The sequence below is a fragment of the Coregonus lavaretus genome, assembly GCF_964263955.1.
Source record: "Coregonus lavaretus genome assembly, chromosome: 16".
NCBI lineage: Eukaryota > Metazoa > Chordata > Actinopteri > Salmoniformes > Salmonidae > Coregonus > Coregonus lavaretus.
In genome coordinates, this window is record NC_140003.1 from 20169600 (window position 1) to 20180665 (window position 11066).

The window sequence follows — 11066 nt, forward strand, 5'->3', positions numbered from 1 at the left end:
TAGCCCCTTGCTAAGCATTCATCTCAGAAAAATACAGTATAATTTCAGGAATAGAAAGACATTGAGAAGGCTGAGGTAGCCTAGCCTACTGATTTATTTTTCCATCTCTAAATGTATTCTCCCATTCAATAGATAATCATCACCAGAGTAATTTCATTTTAACGACATCGGATAGCCTGGCCCCTGTGTTTGATAGAACAGTGGCCTCAGCTTGATGGGAATGTGCTGACATTCAGTCTGAGTCCCAAATGGCACCCTGTTCCTAGCACCCTATTCCCTATATAGTGCACTACATTTGACCAGGCCCTGTGGGACCTGGTTAAAAGTAGTGCACTACATAGGGTTTAGGGCCCTGGTCAAATGTAGTGCACTATATATGGAACAGGGTGCCATTTGGGACGGACCCATAGTGGTGATAAAGCTAGTCTGGAAGGCCTGTGATAACTCTGTTAGCCTTGGCATTGATTTACTGGAGGCCTACTCTACAGCGTTATTACATTGTCCCATGATTGAACATTTATATTTGGCCTGTCTAGATAGGCTAGCCAACTCTGTATCAATGTGGAGAGAGAGATGGTTCTTTGTCTCGGTAATGTTGCTACAAATTGAGTGTAGTGGTTACATTCGTGTGGGTTCGCCCAGCAGTCCAAAAGGCGGACCACTGTGTTGTAATTGACCATACTCCCAGGTTATTCTTGGCAGGATACGAAAGGGGTCCATCACAACTGGCCTATCTGATGCTAACTATTATACACTTGCAGCTGGCAATCAGCTGGACTGAGAGTGGGGTATGTTAGACTACTATCTGGTGTGTTTCCTCTGCTACGTCTGGGGATATGGCATGGCTGAAATGTGATGTGTGCCCCAATACAGACCACTGTTGTCATCTAAAATCAAATTAAAAGGGGAACAACTCAGGATTTTACGAATGACAGGGTAGCGCCAGTTCCCTATCAGTAGCTTAGGACCGATGCTACTGTACACCAGTCAATGTTCATGTTTGATTACCCACAGCAATGGGAGGGATCGTGATTGCTTGGTTGCCAGGGAGACAATCCTAGAGTGAGTTTCTGTCAACCATTTTGTTTCAAGGATTTCTCTCCCTATTGATTTATGACAGTATTTTCGCTCTGAGTGGCCTGAGAGGCTGACTCAAGGCTTTGACATGGCAGGACTGGAGTCAATGTCTGCTGTACCCTGAGCTCTGAGGATGTTGACTTTTCCCCCTTCAAAATGAGAAATCAGTGGAAAAAGTGAAATATCCCAATCAATAATTCATGCCTATGAGTGTGTGATGGAGCGCAAGAGAGCAAGAGAACTAAGAGTGTTGCTTAGAGATTCTCTTGAATGGCCTCTGTGGTACAGGATCAAGGCTGAAGGAGCAGCATTACTGACTATGAACCTGGCTGTGATCTCACCTGCCTCCTCAAAGACTGACAAGACCAAGAACATGAGGTTGGGCATTGACGGGTTTGGTGCTGTAATGTTTTGATTAAGTGAACTAATTGATTTTCCTGTCAGCATCAAAACATTTACTTCATTGAAGAATTATCCTTCTTATGTGATCAAAAAAAACGAAATACTGTGTGACTTTATTCCACAGAAAGAAATGCAAGTGAATGGAAGTGATTCCAGATGTGCTGCTGTAGTTGAACAGAACTGGCTGAATCATCACCTCATTGTCCCATAAACGAGTAAGGGATGAATAGAGCTATAAAGCTTTCCGGAAATAGAAACATGGCCGTCGTTCGATAGGTAATTACTGCTTAGGGAATTAGAGGAGCAGGTTTGATGTTTAACCCGAAACCCTGGGTAATAAGTGGATGAAGAAACGACTCCTCAAAGTGTATTCTTTACTCTACTAAGAATGGTGAAGCCATATTTCAACTAAACAAGTTGTCCCTTCTTCCGGAAAGAAGCAAAAATTATTAGTGGTACTGGAAATAAACTATTCATGACAAGATTGCGAAACGTGGTATATGGAGAACTGCAGTTGTGTTACGGCAGGTAGCTTAGTGGGTAAGAGCGTTGTGCCAGTAATTGAAAGGTCGCTGGTTCTAATCCCCGAGCTAACTAGGTGAAAAATCTGTCGATGTACCCTTAAGCAAGGCACTTAACCCTAATTGCTCCTGTAAGTCGCTCTGGATAAGAATGACAAAAATGTAAGTCGGAAGTTTACATACACCTTAGCCAAATACATTTAAACTCAGTTTTTCGCAGGTTGGTTTGTTCACTGGACTGTGACAGATAACATGAGCACACTGGTACTTGTCAAGACACACAACACTTGTAGATCCCTATGTCTGGATGACTCTCCCATCAGTGATGGTGTCTCAGAACCTGCCACATAACATCGCTCAACATCACGCTAGGTTCACAGGGAGTCATGGAGTAACACAGAAATCCATCACCTCAGAGATTTGTAGAGTAAATACAAGCTGGCATCATCAAATAATGTACCTGTTCACTTTTGATGTATCTGTTCACCCATTTAGATTTGTGTTTACATGTTGTCATTGAAACTGTTGCTTTGCTATTTCATCTTCCAGTGAACAGCTCAGGTTTGCTACTTTTGTGGCTCAAAGTACAATGTTTACAGAAGGGGGAAATATACAATTATTATTGCTGAGTATTTCTTTATGAATGCTAATCATGGTAAAGTAGCCCGTGAGTGTACAACCAGTACAACATGAGCATTAGCCTAATAACCAAGTGAATGGAGCTGGAAATAACTCCATGGCTTTAATTGACAACCCTGAATATTAATGAGCTTCAAGGTAAATTGCTCACAAAAGGGAATCCATAATGGTTCATTAGAGTTAGAAAAGATTGCAATACCTGAACCAAAAAGAAACACAGGATAAAAAGGGAAAATATTAAGGATGTGAGGATTAATGGCGTGAACAAAAACAACAACACGTGGTCCTCTGTAGCTCAGCTGGTAGAGCACGGCGCTTGTAACGCCAAGGTAGTGGGTTCGATCCCCGGGACCACCAATACACAAAAATGTATGCACGCATATTATATTATTATACTTGTGATAACATGAAACAGCAGGCAAATGCCACAAACCCCCCCACAAATTCAGACTTTAAATCAAAAGAGGTCCACCTCCCGATGGTTTTAAGCATTCAGTGTTCATTCCCCTTCCAAAATAACACACTCTGGCTGTGAATTCACCACAGGGGCGCAGGCTAGGGGCACACGAGGTGATAGAAGTTACGCCTGTAAAGTCTCGCTGTGCCTGCGCCCAGCGCCTCTACAGTATACTGCGACTTCACATCCTTAACTGGGGCTGAGTGACGGAGATGCAGCCTGACAGCATGGTGGGAATCTTAGAATTGGTGACCACAGAAATGTCATTTTTACTCTTTCATCACATTTTTTCTTTAACTTCTCAGCACAGCCTCGCTTGGGTTGGCCGGCAGCTAAGCTGGTCAGCTGACATAGCGTGCCACTGTGGTGGTGAGGAGTGACAGTGGTGGTTTAACCGTATGACTGTGTGGCAGTCTTTAGAAACAATGTTAAGATCATTGAATGTCATACCGTGAAAATGAAATGCTCTGACTATCAGGTTAGGATACCGTATTGGGTATATGTTGTGAAATTGTTAGATATTACTTGTTAGATAATACTGCACTGTCAGAGCTAGAAGCACAGGCATTTCGTAACACCTGCAATAACATCTGCTAAACATGTGTATGTGACAAATAAAATGTGATTTAATTTTATTGAATAATAGTACATTGTAATTACCTACATTCGCAGTGGTTCCATTTCTCTTTGAATGATCGAGAAAAAAGGAAAGAGAGAGCGTTGTTCTCCTTTTCTCACAACAGAGTCATTGCGTCCAAACACAAGGCAACGTTTAATTCACCAATTAGAATGCATGACCATAAGAACACGTTGCCACTTACTTTCCCTTAACAAGCCCTTAGGTTTCTGAAATGTTGTTTGCATGGTTCTGTAGCTGAGCGAACTCATGTGGACTGAGCTGTTTGAGCGTCAACTACATCAAATTAACAAGTCAAGTGCAATGTGGATTTACAGTTTCTATACTTTTCCTTTAGTGTGGCTCAGCTGGTAGAGCATGGCACTTGCAACGCCAGGGTTGTGGGTTCGATTCCCATGGGGGACCAGTACACTTTTTTAAAAATATAATAATAATAATAATGAAAATGTATGCACTCACTACTGTAAGTCACTCTGCTAAATGACTAAAATGTAAATGTAAAATGTGTGGTCTTACATTCTTAAATTAAATACTCTTCAACAACTGTAAGAACTTATGAAACCACAGTCCAGTGAGGTTGTGTCCTTGAGGTGTTTCACAAGTTAAATGTAAGCGAGAAAATACACTATGTCAGCTTCCACTGACGTCTCTTCAACACTCTCACACCCAACACTCTCTGTCAGTACAATGCCTGTGAGTTGGGTGCTATACAAGTGCAAGAACACTGTCATGTAATGAATAACTTCTCACACTGGTTCTGACATTTTTTTCTTGAACAATATGGCATTAAGAGCTTGCAAAACTGTTAGAACAAAAATCCATACTAATTAAAATGACCTTTAAATACACAATTAGCATACAAACTAGGTAGGATCCCTCTCTGGCAAAAAAAGTAGCATGTGCCCTTAGTTGGCTGTGACTTTTCTTTTTAAGCCAAACATTTCAAGTCAGTGGAGCCAAACCTTCATTACGAAGTCTGTATTTACCCCCATTCAACGATGCCTATTGAGGAAAATAAACATCACATTGTACAATCAGAACTGTGATTGGCTGTAATTGTCTGTATCAGAGCAACCCTGCTCAGGGCCATTTCTGTGGAAGTGCAAGCTGTATTCAGCATCCAGCATCTCTGTTTGCACACAGGTTAAACAGGAAATCAGTGCCGGTATTCTTCTCTTTGTCTGGGAGGGTGTCAGCACAGGCTGCTTTGTATGGACTTAGCTAGGTGCTTGTTGAAGGTGGGTCCCTCACAGTGAGGTGCTTCACAACTTGGTCCTGGTATCAAACAGAGAACCAAGACAAAAAAGGCTTTGTCCTCAATGGCACCCTATTCCCTGTATAGTGCATTACTTTTGACCAGGGCCCATAGGGCTCTGGTTGGAAGTAATGCATTACATAGGGAATATGGTGCCATTTGGGACAAAGACAAAGAAAGGATCTCACTCGTCTGAAGAAGTGACTGCTGGGAAATCAACTAAGCAGATACCCGGCGCTGCTCACCTGCAAAATCCAAACTGACAGCAGTTTCTTTATGAGAAGAAAGGTCTGGCCACAAAGGAGGCACGTGCTCACATTCGACTTTTCATTTGACATTCTTCTGCCTCTGCGGTTTTATTATTGCAGATTTAGGTGGCTAACATTGGAAGCAGATCGGCTTTAATACAGGGTGGGACTAATTCCTGGTGCCAGTGTTATCAAAGCCATATCTATTTATCTGTGAGTGAGTGGCCTCTCCCACTGTCACACTTTCAATTGAAAATGGAAAACAGAAAGGCGTCTATCTGTTGGGAATAACTCACACCAGCTGGGAACAAAACCTTTATGAAACTTTGCTAAGTCACACAGACATTCAAAAAGACACAAAACATACTGCACCCCTTATTAAAACACAGAATCCACTGGGTTAGCAACTTTAAAGCAACATTTTACCATAGCCCACATGAACAAATATAACAGTTTACTATAGAATACTATAGTACTTACTATACAATTCTGTAGTAAACTGTAGTATACTGTAGAATACTGTAATCCAAACTCTAGTAGCCTTCGATCATTTGTAGTACTTACTATAGAATGTTGTAGTATCCCTTGACCGTGTAGTGCTTACTACAGAATCTTGCAGTATACTGTAGAATACTATCCCTTGACCGTGTATTGCTTACTGTAGAATCTTGCAGTATACTGTAGAATACTATAATACACACTGTAGTATCCATTGATCGTGTAGTGTTTAATCTAGAATCTTGCAGTATACACTCTTAGAAAAAAGGGTTCTAAAAGGCTTTTTCGAGTGTCCCTTTTTGGTTCCAGGTAGAACTCTTTTGGGTTCCATGTAGAACCCTCTGTGTAAAGGGTTCTACGTGGAACTCAAAGGGTTCTACCTGGAACCAAAAGGGTTCTGTCTGGAACCAAAAAGGGTTCTTCGAAGGGTTCTCTTATGGGGACAGCCGAAAACCCTTTTAAGTTCTAGATGGCACCTTTTTTTTCTAAGAGTGTACTGTAGAATACTAAACTCCACAATGTAGTATCCCTCTATTGTGTAGTGCTTACTATAGAATCTTTCAGTATCCATTCAGACTCTGGTCCTACCTACCTACAAGTAATGGAAAATGTGCTCTTTTTGTATTTGTCCAGTAGGTTTCCTCAAGGAGAAAGCTCCCACTATGCCCCCCTATGTCAAAGATAATAATACAAAAAGACTACAGTAAATACTACAGTATACTACAGTAACGTCAGTAAAACACTACAGTAAATACTACACTACAGTCATGTTGCCAAAGACTCCAGCCACCCAATCAATAGACTGTTCACTCCGCTACCGTCCGGCAAACGGTACCGGAGCATCGGTTCTCGGACCAACAGACTCCGAGACAGCTTCTACCCCCAAGCCATAAGACTGTTAAATAGCCATAAGACTGCTAAATAGTTAGTTAATGGTTACTCGGACTATCTGCACTGACCCTATCTTGCACTGACTCTATGCACACTCACAATACTATATATACACACTATATACACACACTACACTGACACTCTCACACAAAACCCACACAGATTCACATACCCTACATATGCACACACACACACACAAACACACAAACACATGCACACACACACACACACACACACACACACACACACACACACACACACACACACACACACACACACACAGAGACAGACAGACAGACAGACAGACAGACAGACAGACAGACAGACAGACAGACAGACAGACAGACAGACAGACAGACAGACAGACAGACAGACAAAACACACACACAAACTTTTACACTCATCATATACTGCTGCTACTCTGTTCTTTATTTTACTCATATTATCATCTATCCTGATGCCTAGTCAGTTTACCTTGCCTTCATGTACATACATACAGTATCTACGTCAAATACCTCATACCCCTGAACATTGATCTGGTACTGGTACTCCCTGTACATAGCTCCATTCTTGTGTATTGTATTCCTCTTGTGTTACTATATATATTTTTTAATATATATATTTTTTAAACTCTGCATTATTGGAAAGGTCTCTTCATGGTTAAGTCTACACCCATTGTATTCGGTGCTTGTGACAAATAAAATTTGATTTGATTTGAAAAACAATACAGTAAACTACTACAGTATATTACAGTAAATTCAGCAAAAACACTACAGTGAATACTATAGTATATACAGCATATATAGTAATATATATATAGTATTTATACAATAATAAACTAGTGTTTTTTCATGTGGTAGTGAGTCTTTCCTAAACTTTGACATGATGACGGTGCACTGTGGGGTTTACAGCAAGTGAAGTAAAGAGAGAATGATTTGAGTTTCAGGGCCTGGTGTTTTGTTGTGTAATCCCAATGGCAGTTTTTTTTTTTACTGACTTCTCACTGGACACACACTGGTTGAATCAATGTTGTTTCCACATAATTTCAACCAAATTACGTCCAACATGGAATATACGTTGAATTGACGTCTGTGCCCAGTGGGTTCCCACTCGACAGGTCATGGATCTTTCTAAACTATCCAGAACAGGCCTGGTGCTGGTGCTCACCATTGATAGACTATACAGGAGAGTTATTGGCTCATGTAAATACAAGGAGGCTGCTGGCTTGGGTCAAGCTCAGCCACTGGAGCATTCCCAGTCAGAGTTATGGCTGGAGTGTGAGGTGTTTGTTTTTTAAGAGAGATGTGCAGCTCTGGCAACAACACAACCCTAGATAATTTGTGTTGTTTACAAAGCATACATTTGAAAGTCATTAGCATTGATGAGAAGAAGATGTGTCATTTTTCAGTTCTGTGAAGAATAAAAAAATTCACAGTCGTGAAATTAATGACTTACTTGGAGAACAGTTTAGCCCCAAATCCTGGAAAACATTCACCCCAAGTCCAAACTTCCAGCTGAGAAAGCAAGGGAGTCCATCTTGTGAGACCTGTTGTCTGGGCCAAAGATAGATGCCAGTGAACTTGTGGACAGCAGAGGCTTACATTCATATCTACAGTGTAGAACCTAAGTATTAACTGAAAGCATGAACTCTATAAGAGCCAAGGTCAAAAGGTCAGTGAGTGTCGGTTGTTTTCTATATTTCACGAGAGATACACTACATGACCAAAAGTATGTAGACGCCTTCTCGTCGAACATCTCATTCTACAATCATGGGCATTAATATGGAGTTGGTTACCCCTTTGCTGCTATAACAGCCCTCACTCTTCTGGGAAGGCTTTCCACTAGATGTTGGAACATTACTACGGGTTCTTGCTTCCATTCAGCCACAAGAGCATTAGTCAGGTCAGGCACTGATGTTGGGTGATTAGGCCTGGCTCGCAGTCGGCGTTCCAATTCATCCCAAAGGTGTTCGATGGGGTTGAGGTCAGGGCTTTGTACAGGCCAGTCAAGTTCTTTCTCACCGATCTCTACAAACCATTTCACTATGGACCTCGCTTTGTGCATGGGGGCATTGTCATGCTGAAACAGGAAAGGGCCTTCCTCAAACTGTTGCCACAAAGTTAGAAGCACAGAATCGTCTAGAATGTCATTGTATGCTGTAGCGTAAATATTTCCCCTTCACTGGAACTAAGGGGCCTAGCCCAAACCATGGAAAACAGCCCCAGACCATTATTCCTCCTCCACCAAACTTTACAGTTGGCACTATGTATTGGGGCAGGTAGCGTTCTCCTGGCATCCGCCAAACCCAGATTCGTCCATTGGACTGCAGACGGTGAAGCGTGATTAATCACTCCAGAGAACGTGTTTCCACTGCTCCAGAGTCCAATTGTGGCAAGCTTTACACCACTCCAGCCGACGCTTGGAATTGGAATACCTGGGATAGGATAAAGTAATCCTTCTACCCCCCCCCCCCCCCCCCAAAAAAAAATTTGTAAAGTGGTTATCCCACTGGCTATAGGGTGAACGCACCAATTGGTGAGTCGCTCTGGATAAGAGCGTCTGCTAAATGACGTAAATGTGCCCTTGAGCAAGGCACTTAACCCTAATTGCTCCTGTAAGTCGCTCTGGATAAGAGCGTCTGCTAAATGACTAAAATGTAATGTAAATGTTGTGTGCGGCTTATCGCCCATGGAAACCCATTTCATGAAGCTCCCGACGAACAGTTCTTGTGCTGACAGAGGCAGTTTGGAACTCGGTAGGGAGTGTTGCAACAGAGGACAGACGATTGCTACGCACTTCAGCACTCGCCGGTCCCGTTCTGTGAGCTTGTGCGGCCTACCACTTCGCGGCTGAGCCATTGTTGCTCCTAGATGTTTCCACTTCACAATAACTGCACTTAGTGTTGACCTGGGCAGCTCTAGCAGGGCAGCAATTTCATGAACTGACTTGTTGAAAAGGTGGCATCCCATGAGGGTGCCACGTTGAAAGTCACTGAGCTCTTCGGTAAGGCCATTCTACTGCCAATGTCTGTCTATGGAGATTGCATGGCTGTGTGCTCGATTTTATACATCTGTCAGCAACGGGTGTGGCTGAAATTAATTTGAAGGGGTGTCCACATACTTTTGTATATTTACAGTGAGGGAAAAAAGTATTTGATCCCCTGCTGATTTTGTACGTTTTCCCACTGACAAAGACATGATCAGTCTATAATTTTAATGGTAGGGTTATTTGAACAGTGAGAGACAGAATAACAACAAAAAAATCCTAAAAAAACGCATGTCAGAAATGTTATAAATTGATTTGCATTTTAATGAGGGGAAATAAGTAACTTTTAGGGGGAAAACTGCACTTTTAGGACACTATTAGAGAGAGAGAGAGTGAGAGAGAGAGAGCGAGAGAATTAGCTATTGATTCTGTAAACTACAATGGTGTCCTCTATCTTGGTAGGCTACAATCACCCCGAGATGCTGTCTCAAACAGCTACCTTCTAGCTGGGTTACAGATGACAACAAAGGCTGTTCTGTGTCAGAATCCCTGTGTGTGCCACAGAATGTGTTCTGACCACATTGGAGGCTCTCGGGGAGGAAGAAACTGCAAGAAACTAGAAGAAACTGTAATCGAAAAGTGCTGATTTTTGGCAAGGCCTACTATGTAGCCTAACAGAAAAGCAATCAGAGTGTGAAAGAAGCTTGAGTCATAGCTTTCCTCAGAGGAAGAAACTGTTTAACTCACTCTTATCTAGCTGACTATGCTTGAAGTCACTCCATTACTATGCAAGACCAGGTTTCTTTACAGTGAAGCCCACCATAGAAAGAAACTATTACAGCATTGGGCCCTTATCACATTTGTCAATACAGCAACACTCCATCACCACACCAGAATAATGTTATTGAGTGACATTAGTTATTTCGAGATACTGTATTATCATAAAGGACTCATAACATAGCATTATGTAGCTACTGTACACAGTGTAGTCTACTGTACTTGCCCTACATGTTACACTTCTTCAAGGAGAGATATCATCTTTAATACCTGCTACCACAGATACCCCAGCGCTGATTATAATTCCTTTCAGGTCAGGATTAAGATGAGTCTGCTCAGTCTCCTGTTGAGTTGCTTCAGGACAATATGGCAGCATAGTGAAGGAGGCGCTCCCCTCTCAGCAGGCATGCACAACTTCAGCTGTATTCATCACGCTCAAGGTTATTGATATGCATTGCACAAACATCACAGTGGCTTCAGTACTACAGTCAGTGAAAGAGAGTGCACTAGTTTCAACCCTTAGACCCCTTTAAAGTGGTTATAAACATAAAAAGCAAAGAAAGAAAAGTATTGAGGCTTATCCAGACAGTTCATTCAAAGTCCAATGAACACCAATAAAACGAATGGGAATACATTCTAAGTTCCAAAGGATGCCAAATGTATATTATTTTTGTACATT